Below are 9,386 nucleotides of genomic sequence, written 5' to 3' on the forward strand. Positions count from 1 at the left end.
AGTTGGGGGCAAACTGGGAAAGGAAGCGGCTGGGCAGAGCTCCAGTGCACAGGCAAAACAAGCAGTGCCCGGGTTCGGAATTGCCCGGGACCTTCGGAGCCCCCGCCTCGGAGCCCGAGGGAGGAGAAAGCGGCAGCCACTGGAGGTAGAGGAGGAGGGGGGTATCCGAAGGCGTCTCTGTCTAGAGATCTCTTTATTGGGGGAAATAGGGATGGGTGAGGGAGGAATTGCGTTGTGGATGAAGGAATGACTTGTCCGGAGTGCAAAGAATCAGTAGCCTTGTAATGACATCAACATCATTATTTGAGTGTTAAGAGGGCTCGAGTTTGCTCTTATATCTAAGGCTGCTGCCGAGGCCTAGAGGAACCTCTAGTACTTATCATGATTTCCTGATATAATATTTAAAATATCCACTCTGGCAGGTGTTGGTTAGATGGTGTTCAGCAGTTGACTGGGTTGTATGTTTCTTTGAGGAAGCAGAGCATTGACATTTTCTTCTACATTTAAGTCTGTCTTAGATCATAGTCTATAACTTGGCGTGTGGATGCCCACATTTCTGAGCATGGACCAGTTTTGTAGCAATCAAAAATATTTTTTCCTTTTATTGTTCTGTTACCCATAGAATAACCCCTTTGCCTCTGCCAACTGAAAAATAACAATTGAGATAGTCATATTTTATACCCATGCTTTTGAGGGAAGTTCTTTCCTGCCCCATCCAATATTATGAATTTAGAGAGTGAAGTGATGGAAGATATTACATTAGGTTTTATAATCCAACTGAAAACATTCCTGGGAGCTCTGTTTTGGTCATGAGTTTTACCTTCATTGTTAAGGAGAGCTATGACGGCTTGATGCAAGAACTGAATATATGTGTGTAGGTTGTTGATAAAGCTAAATTGAGACCTCTGTTATATTCTAAATGCTAGACTTCTTGGCCTTTTGTTTAGAGAGCAGGAGAATCAAATTGATTGACTTTATGATGGCCATAGTTTACTTTTGTTAGTTTATCTAAAGATCCTGTAGATTGTGCTACAGGACCCCCTAAGCAGTCTGTGTCCTTGCACCCAAGAGTAATGTTACTAAAAGGTTACATGTGAATCAATTTTTTTATACATTAATTCTGGCCCCCCCCCTTTTCCCCAGCTTTAGTAGTAGAAGGTTGGGTTAGTAACATGGAATTTATGGGAGTAAACAGGTTAATATTTAAGAAATGCCCACTAGTAATGCTTATGCTTAGCAGTAAATTTCCTTATTCCTACAAAGATATGTATGTTATACAATAGCATACACTATATATCTTATTTAGAGGGAAAAAATTTGTGTGAATGTGTATGTATAGTTTGAACTTTGAACTTTCATTCACAACAGTATCAAGGACCAAAATTTTTTTAGGGAGAATACCTGAGAGGTACTTAAGAAGCTTTGCTTAATGATTGTTATTAATTTAAAAAAGTAATTTGATGATTTTGTGTTATCCAGTAAGAATTTGGTTGTTTTTTTTTAATTATAGCTTTTATGTTGCAATTATTTAATTCATGCCAACCTAGCTACTTAGTATTAAGACTAAGAATTTTAAAAATAATTAAAATAGGGAGGTTAAAATGCTTTTTCATTAGTTTTCTTTTAATTACAGGGATAATTGTCTTTTGTGATTCTCTTTAAGGACCATTTTTGAGATTATTGTGGTAGGAACAATTGTCTATTAATAATTAAAAGTATATTAGGAAGGGGGGGCTGGGGCTGAAGCTCAGTGGTAGAGCGCTTGCCTTGTACCTGTGAGGCACTGGGTTTGATCCTCAGCACCACATAAAAAATAAATAAATAAAATAAATAAAGATATTGTGTCCATCTTTAGAAAAATAGATAAATAAATATTGTGTTCATCTACAACTAAAAAAATATTTTTTTAAAAAGTATTAGGAATGAAGGAAAAGTTTTGCTCCTAGAGGTAGTATGGTGTCCATTTTGTTTTTTTAGGAGCATTACAGATTTTCATTACTTTTTTCCAAACACTATTACAGGTTGAACAATCCTAATCTGTAAAATCTGAAGTGTTCCAAAATGCTTTGCTAAGAAAGTTTCAGATTTGGGAGCATTTGGGACTCGGGGAGGGTGTTACTGGATATTGAGCCCAGGGTAACTCTACGGACTGAGCCATATACCCAACTCATTTATTTATTTATTTTGAGACAGGATCTTGCTGAATTATTGAGGCTTTCACTAACTTGTTGAGGCTTGTCTTGAACTTGGGATCCTCCTGCCTCAGCCTCCCAATTTGCTGGGATGGATGATCACGCGTCACTGCACTGGGTACATTTTGGATTTTTGAAATAAGGATGCTCAACCTGAAAAGTCTATGGAAATATTCCAAAATCTGGAAGGCTTTGAAGACTGAAATACTTCTGGTCCTAAACATTTCAGATAAGGGATACTCAGCCTTTTTTGCGTATCTATTATGGGTATTAGACTATGCTAGGAATAGGGGATAAAATAATCTCAATACAATTGCTTCAGGCAGCTTTTAGCTTAAGAATCATTGGAGGGGGCTGGGATGTGGCTCAAGTGGTAGCGCTCTCGCATGGCATGCCTGCGGCTAGGGTTCGATCCTCAGCACCACATACAAATAAAGATGTTCTGTCCACTGAAAACTAAAAAAAAATAAATATTAAAAAAAATAAAGAATCATTGGAGGGCTTGGGAAGTAGCTCAGTGGTACAGCACTTGCATAGCATGTACACGTACATGGACCTGGGTTTGATCCCCGGCACTAGGGGGCGGGGAATCATTATAGGTAAAGTTGGAAGGATAGTTGAGTGGAGCCTTAGTGGAAAAGACTTTGACGAGTTACAGAAAATTTTTGAGTAGAAGAGCAATAGCTGCAGGAATACACCTAAGGAGGGCTCCAGTTGTGGCTCAGTGAGCGGTAGAGTGCTTGCCTAACACTGGGTTCAATTTTCAGCACATTAAAAAAATAAAAGGTATTGTGTCCATCTACAACTAAAAATATTTTTAAAAAGAGTAATACACCTAAGGAGATAAATCCTGTAGCTTTTATATAGAATATATTGTAGGAAAAAGGAGATGGGAAAATACCATACTAGACTCTAAACTTTGGAGATGTGGCTACTGTTGTTTGCAGTAGGATGAAGTCATTGTGAAGGTGTAGTCTGCATGATATATGACAGATTAATATTTCTATGGAGAGATGTGAGGATGACAAGATCTTAAGCCTTGGTATTTGATAGACTTTTGAATGCCCTCAAAAATACAGAAATCAGAAAGGGAAGCTGATTCAGTTAGAGAAACAGAAAAAAGAACTTTGTATACCTTATCACTTCCCAGTGACCTTGTAAGTAAAATTGAGTCTCAGAGATATTATTGCCTGGGAGTATCTGATAAGTAACTAGGAGAACTGAGATTTGGAAATGGGTCTTTCTGATTTGAATCTTCCTATTTTTTTCCACCATGTGTTAATCTTTTTTTTTTTTTTTTTTTTTTGATACTGAGGATTGAACCCAGGGGCTCTTAACCACTAAGCCACATCCCCAGCCCTTTTAAAAAATATTTTATTAGAGACACGGTCTCACTGACTTGCTTAGTGCTTTGCCAAGTTGCTGAGGCTGGCTTTGAACTCGTAGTCCTCCTACCTCATCTTCCCAACCCACTGGGATTACAGGCATGCACCAGCGCACCCAGTCCATGTGTTAATCTTAAACATGAATAATGTATAGTTCTCTTTTAAAGGAAAAAAAATTGTAAATTCCCAAAATTGGTCCAAATTATTTTATTAAAAAATATAACTGGGTTGGGGTGGCAGCTCAGTGACAGAGTGCTTGCCTAGCACGTGTGAGGCACTGGGTTTGATTCTCAGCACTGCATATAAATAAATAAAATAAAGGTTCATTGACAACTTAAAAATGTATATAAAAGTAAGTATAAAATAAAAGTAAGCTGTGTGGTGGTGCATGCCTATAATCCCAGCAACTCCTGAGGCTGAGGCAAGAGTATTGCAAGTTCAAGGCCAACCTCAGCAACTTTAGTGAGGTCACAAGCAATTTAGTTAGAACCTGCCTCAAAATAAATAAATAAATAAATAAGGAACTAGGGACATAACTCAAAGGTAAAGTATCCCTGAGTTCTATCCGCAAAACAAGATAAAACATAAAATCCAAAAGTAAGTTATTAACAAAATAAATACAAAATTATAAAACCGACAAAACAAATTAAACTTAGAATGATGGGTGAGATTTTTCTGAAACTAAATCTTTCCATAGGAATATAAATAAATTCACTTTCCATAGTGAATATACTAATGTCTTTCTTTCTTGACACAGGTATGCAGTTTATCCTATGTATTATTTATCCTATGATGACTCAATTCCTACACCACTTTTCTGAGTTTGAGCACTGCTAAGCTTTTCTCACTAAATAATAGGTTAAGTGGTTTGGTTTTTCATTTGGCTTTAATATCATTTACCTTATATGTCCCTTTTGTGCCTCTTTAGCCTGCCAGAATACTCTTATCATTGATTTTGAATATTAGGTGGTTATCCAGATGATCCAGAGTACACACAAAAAACATTATTGGAATGAAAATGCAGACCTTTCAAATCTTCATCAGAATTCATGGCTTATAGTCCACAGTTTCCAGTTTAATTTGAGAAATGTAGTTCTAAACCTACATTTTGAATTGTTGATGTATGCTTTCAGAAGTCAAAGCTAAAATCTAAGTGGTATATACAGTTAACCAATTAGTATTTGTGGTAAACTCTACATACAAAAGTATAGTCTTTAAACACTTAAGATTATTTCTGTCCAACATCTCACAAATTCCTTGCTCATATATAATCCAGTGATAGGTCACTATGTCATGTTATGTGTAAGAATCAAAACAGCCATCATCCTAGATTGTTCTGTAACTAAAAACAGTATTTCCACAGTGGTTATATTCTATAAGAAACTCTTTTTAAAAATTGTAAAAGCATAGAGCATTTGTATTTATATCTTATTATTTTTATTTTGTGGTACTGGGGATTGAACCCAAGGCCTCGCACATACTAGGCAAACCTCTACCACTGAGCTATGTCCCAGTCCTTTATTTTATTTTATTTGGTCCTGGGAATTGAGCCCAGGGTGCTCTACCACTGAGCTACATCCTCAGCTCTTTTTATTTTTTATTTTGAGACGGTGGCTGGCTAAGTTGTTGAGCCTGGCCTCAAATTTATGCTCCTCTTACTTCTGCCTCCTGAGTTGCTGACATTTCAGGTGTGCATCATCATATTGGGCTTATGTTTTACTTTATACTTAATACTTTTTCATTGTTAACACCTTAAACCAGACCTTTTGTTTATCCTTAACACGGACTGCTCACTGTGATAGTCTTTGCCTCCAGTACAGTAGAACACTGAGATGAGGTTAATTTGCCCAAAGTATAGCTGTGGTCATGCTATTGGCCTGTCTATTAATTTCTAAGCTATTTCAGGGCCAGGAATTTAAAAAAAAATTTTTGTTGTTGTTGTTGTTGGACCTTTATTTTATTTATGTATATGGGGTGCTGAGAATTGAACCCAGTTCTTCACACATGCTAGGCAAGCACTCTACCACTGAGTGGTACAACCCCAGCCTTCAGGGCAAGGTTTTTTGATTAATTTTCCTGTCTTCCACAGAGTTGGGAAGCAATAAATATCAATATCTGTGAAAATTATAAACTAGTTAAAAACTTGTGTATTTTTAAATGGAATATAGTTGCAGAGGACATTGTTCAAAAGCTAAATCTGAAAACTTATTTGAAAAGAATTTCTTAGTTTTTTTAGTATGACTTATGATGTGGATTTGTTAAAGTATTGGGGAGTCCTGGATTATGATGAACCAAGTTATTTTCAAAGCCCAGAACATTCTAGAGTTTTAGGTATACCCCTTCTCCATGATTAATTTATTCATTCTTTGGATTTATATTGACAGATCACTATTTGCCAGCTCTTTTCTAGGCCCTGGGGATAGTGGTATGGTATGATGAAGGCAAATAAGTCACTGTCCTTGTAGCTTGCATTCTGAAGAATTGAGGGAGGGATAATAAGGTTATAAACAAACAAGATGATGATCGATGCTCTAATTGAAATACCAGGGTGGTAGGATGGAGTGCCTGGGCTAGTGGAGATGAGCATAGGTGCCATTTTATTTTATTTTATTTTTTAGGGTGTGTGTGTTTTTATTTTTATTTTTTTGGACTGAGTTTTTAATCCAGGGCGAACTATTACTGAGCAGTACCCCCAGCCCTTATCATTTTTATTTTTGAGACAGGATCAAGCTAAGATGCTGATGCTGGCCTTGAACTTGTCATCCTCCTGCCTCAGCCTCTGGGATTACAGGCATGTGCCACTACACCCAGCTTGATAAGATTTTGAATACAGTTGAGACGTTTAGAAATCATTAAACTTTTCAAAGTGAATGACTTTTTAACTCATTAGGCTTAAACCATTCAACCATGTTCAACTGTGAGGGAGAAAAACTCATTTTCTTGCTTCTGAGAATGTACTTTGCCTTTGGAACTTATATGTTGTGAACTAAAATTATTGGAGGTATGGAGTGTGCATTGAATGTTGTTGATTCTTCCTCCACCGTACTTTTACAGGTAACTCTCACATATGAAGTGAACTAAAGCTTTTCAACAATCTTGGTGTATGAAGATCCTCTGTTTTCTTTGAGTGTTTCTCAACACAATGATGATGAGGACGCATGTGCTAATACACAGCTTCCATTCCTAAGGGATAAAATTAGGGTATGATTCATGTAACTAAATAGCCAAACCCTTTTCCTGTCATGCCCACAAACTCCTTTTGAGAGTTCTTTTAGCATAGACCACTAAACCCACCCTGCATGTGACCCTAATTGAAACAGATAAGGCTATCTAATCATAAGGCAATAATCATCTGTTCTGTTCAATGGCATATGGGTTTTCCTGGCTATGGAATTCTACATAGTCCTATGTTACATAGAGACTGGCCAAACCAATCAGACCTTTTCTTGTAAGAAGTTTGAACTCTGCTCCTAGTTCAAAGAGAGACTTCTACTTATATAACTCCTAGTCTTTTTTAACAAGACAAACAAACAAACAAAAAATCCATGTTCTAATAATTGAGCTTTAAGATATATGAAGTAAAAATGCACAAAGGAGAAACAGGCAAAACCACCATCATATTTGGGATTTTTTTTTTTCCTTTCCAGTACTGGGGAATTGAACCCAGGAGTGTTCTCCCTCTGAGCTACTTCCCCAGTCCTTATTTTTTGATTTTGAGGTAGGGTTTTTCTAAGTTGCCCAGGCTGGCCTCAAAACTTGAGATCCTCTGCCTTAGAGATTGTCAGGGATTACAGGTATGTGTCACAAACTGAGCCATATTTGGGATTTTGACACCTTCTTTTAGTAATTGATAGAACAATAAAAAATGAGTATTGAAAAATATGAAAAATTATCAACCAGCTGGACCTAATTAACATTTATAGAACATTATCCTCAGCAACTACAGAATGCATGTTCTTTTGAATTAATACATGGAACAGTCACCAAGATAGAGCCTACACTGAGTCTTAAAATAAATCTCTTATTTCAAATGATGATATAGAGAATTATATTCTTTGACAATAATGAATTAAATTAGATATTGATGATTATAAGATACCTAGAAAATCTCCAAATATTTGGGAATTAAATAGCATCCTTTTATCCATATGTCAAAGACAAAATCACAAGGAATATTTGAAAACATTCGAAATGAATCATAATAAAAACATTGAAATAAGGGAATGTATTTAAAACAGCTTCGGGAAAAACTTAAATAAATATTAGAGACTTATTGTATAAATGAAAGGTTTAAAATCAATTTACGCCAGAGGTTGACAAACATTTTCTGTAAAGGGCCAGGATGGTAAATATTTTAGGCTTTCCAGGCCATGTAAATCTGTCACATATTGTTCTTCCCCTTCAAACATTTAAAAATGTAAAAAAGCCATTCTTAGATGGAGAGCAATATAGAAATAGGCCCTAGGCCTGATTTGACTTTTAGGTTGCGGTTTGCTGAATTCTGATCTCTGCTTTCATCTTAAGATTCTAGGAAAAACAAAACAAAACAATTTAACCCTAAAGTAAGCAGAAGGAAGGTGATAAAGATAATAGTCAAGTGAAAAATGTACAGTTGAAAAAAATCAATGAAGCCAAAAACAGCTCTTTGAAAAGGTCAATAAAATTGATAAATCTCCAACCAGGCTAATCAAAAAAGAAAAGAAAGACAAATTACCAGTATGACAAATGATGAGAGAACATTTCTACATATTTAAAATAAAAGAATATTATATATAACTTTATGATAGTAAATTTGGCAACTTATGGGAAATACATAAACACCTTAAAAGACACAGACTATCAAATATTAAAGGTCATTCAAGAAGAAGAAGATAACCCAAAAAACCCTGGACCTATTAAAGAATTTGAATGTATAGTTTAAAAAACCTTTGCATAAGCCAGGCTCAGTAGCACACATATGTAGTTCCAGCTACTTGGGAGGCTGAGGCTAGAGGATTGCAAGTTTGAGGACAGCCTCTGCAACGTAAGATCCTGTCTCAGAATAAAAATTAAAAGGAGGCTGGGGGCTGGGCGCATGGTGCATGCCTGTAATCCCAGTGGCTCGAGAAGGCTGAGGCAGGAGGATAGCAAATTCAAAGCCAGCCTCAGCAATGGTGAGGCACTAAGCAACTCAGTGAGACCCTGTCTCTGAATAAAATACAACATAGGGCTGAGGATGTGGCTCAGTGGTCGAGTGCCTCTGAGTTTAGCCCCCAGTAACAAAAAACAAACAAACAACAACAAAAAAAACCAGGAGGTTGGGGATCAAGCTCCGTGGTAGAGTGCTTACCACTGGGTTCAGTAATAATAATTATCATTGCTGGGCTCAATAATAATAATTATCATTGCAAATAATAATAAATAATATAATTCACATATGAAAACTTATCTTAGTAGTTGCAGAAAAAGCATGACAATTATCCATTTATGATTTTTAAAATAACTCAGTAAACTGGGAATAGAAGTTCTTTTTCAACTTTGTAAAGGAAAACAACTAATAGATAAGATTGGGAATATGGCAAGGATGTTTGCTCTCATCATTTAAAAAAATATATAATATGTGTGTGTGTGTGTGTGTATGCTTTCCATGACCTTTGTTTTATTTATTTATTTAATTTAATTTATTTAATTTATTAATTTTATTAATTTATTTATATGCAGAATTGAACCCAGTGCCTCACAGGTGCTAGGCAAGTCCTCCACCATTGAGCTACAACTCCAGCCCCTCATCATTATTAGTGTTGATTTTTTTTTTTTTTTTTTTTTTTGG

General features: G+C 36.1%; 1 protein-coding gene across 2 annotated transcripts in view; it reads left to right on the forward strand.

Moving 5' to 3' along the window:
• Positions 1 to 6: 6 nt before the first annotated feature.
• Positions 7 to 9,386, forward strand: part of Lin54 (lin-54 DREAM MuvB core complex component) — a 74,449-nt gene continuing 65,069 nt past the window's right edge. For both annotated transcript variants that reach the window (XM_015499222.2, XM_015499224.2), the window contains exon 1: positions 7 to 145. The gene's annotated coding sequence lies outside the window, so the exon portion shown is untranslated. The remainder of the gene's footprint in view (positions 146 to 9,386) is intronic.

The sequence above is a fragment of the Marmota marmota genome, unplaced genomic scaffold (genome assembly GCF_001458135.2).
Source record: "Marmota marmota marmota unplaced genomic scaffold, marMar, whole genome shotgun sequence".
Classification (NCBI taxonomy): Eukaryota; Metazoa; Chordata; class Mammalia; order Rodentia; family Sciuridae; genus Marmota; species Marmota marmota.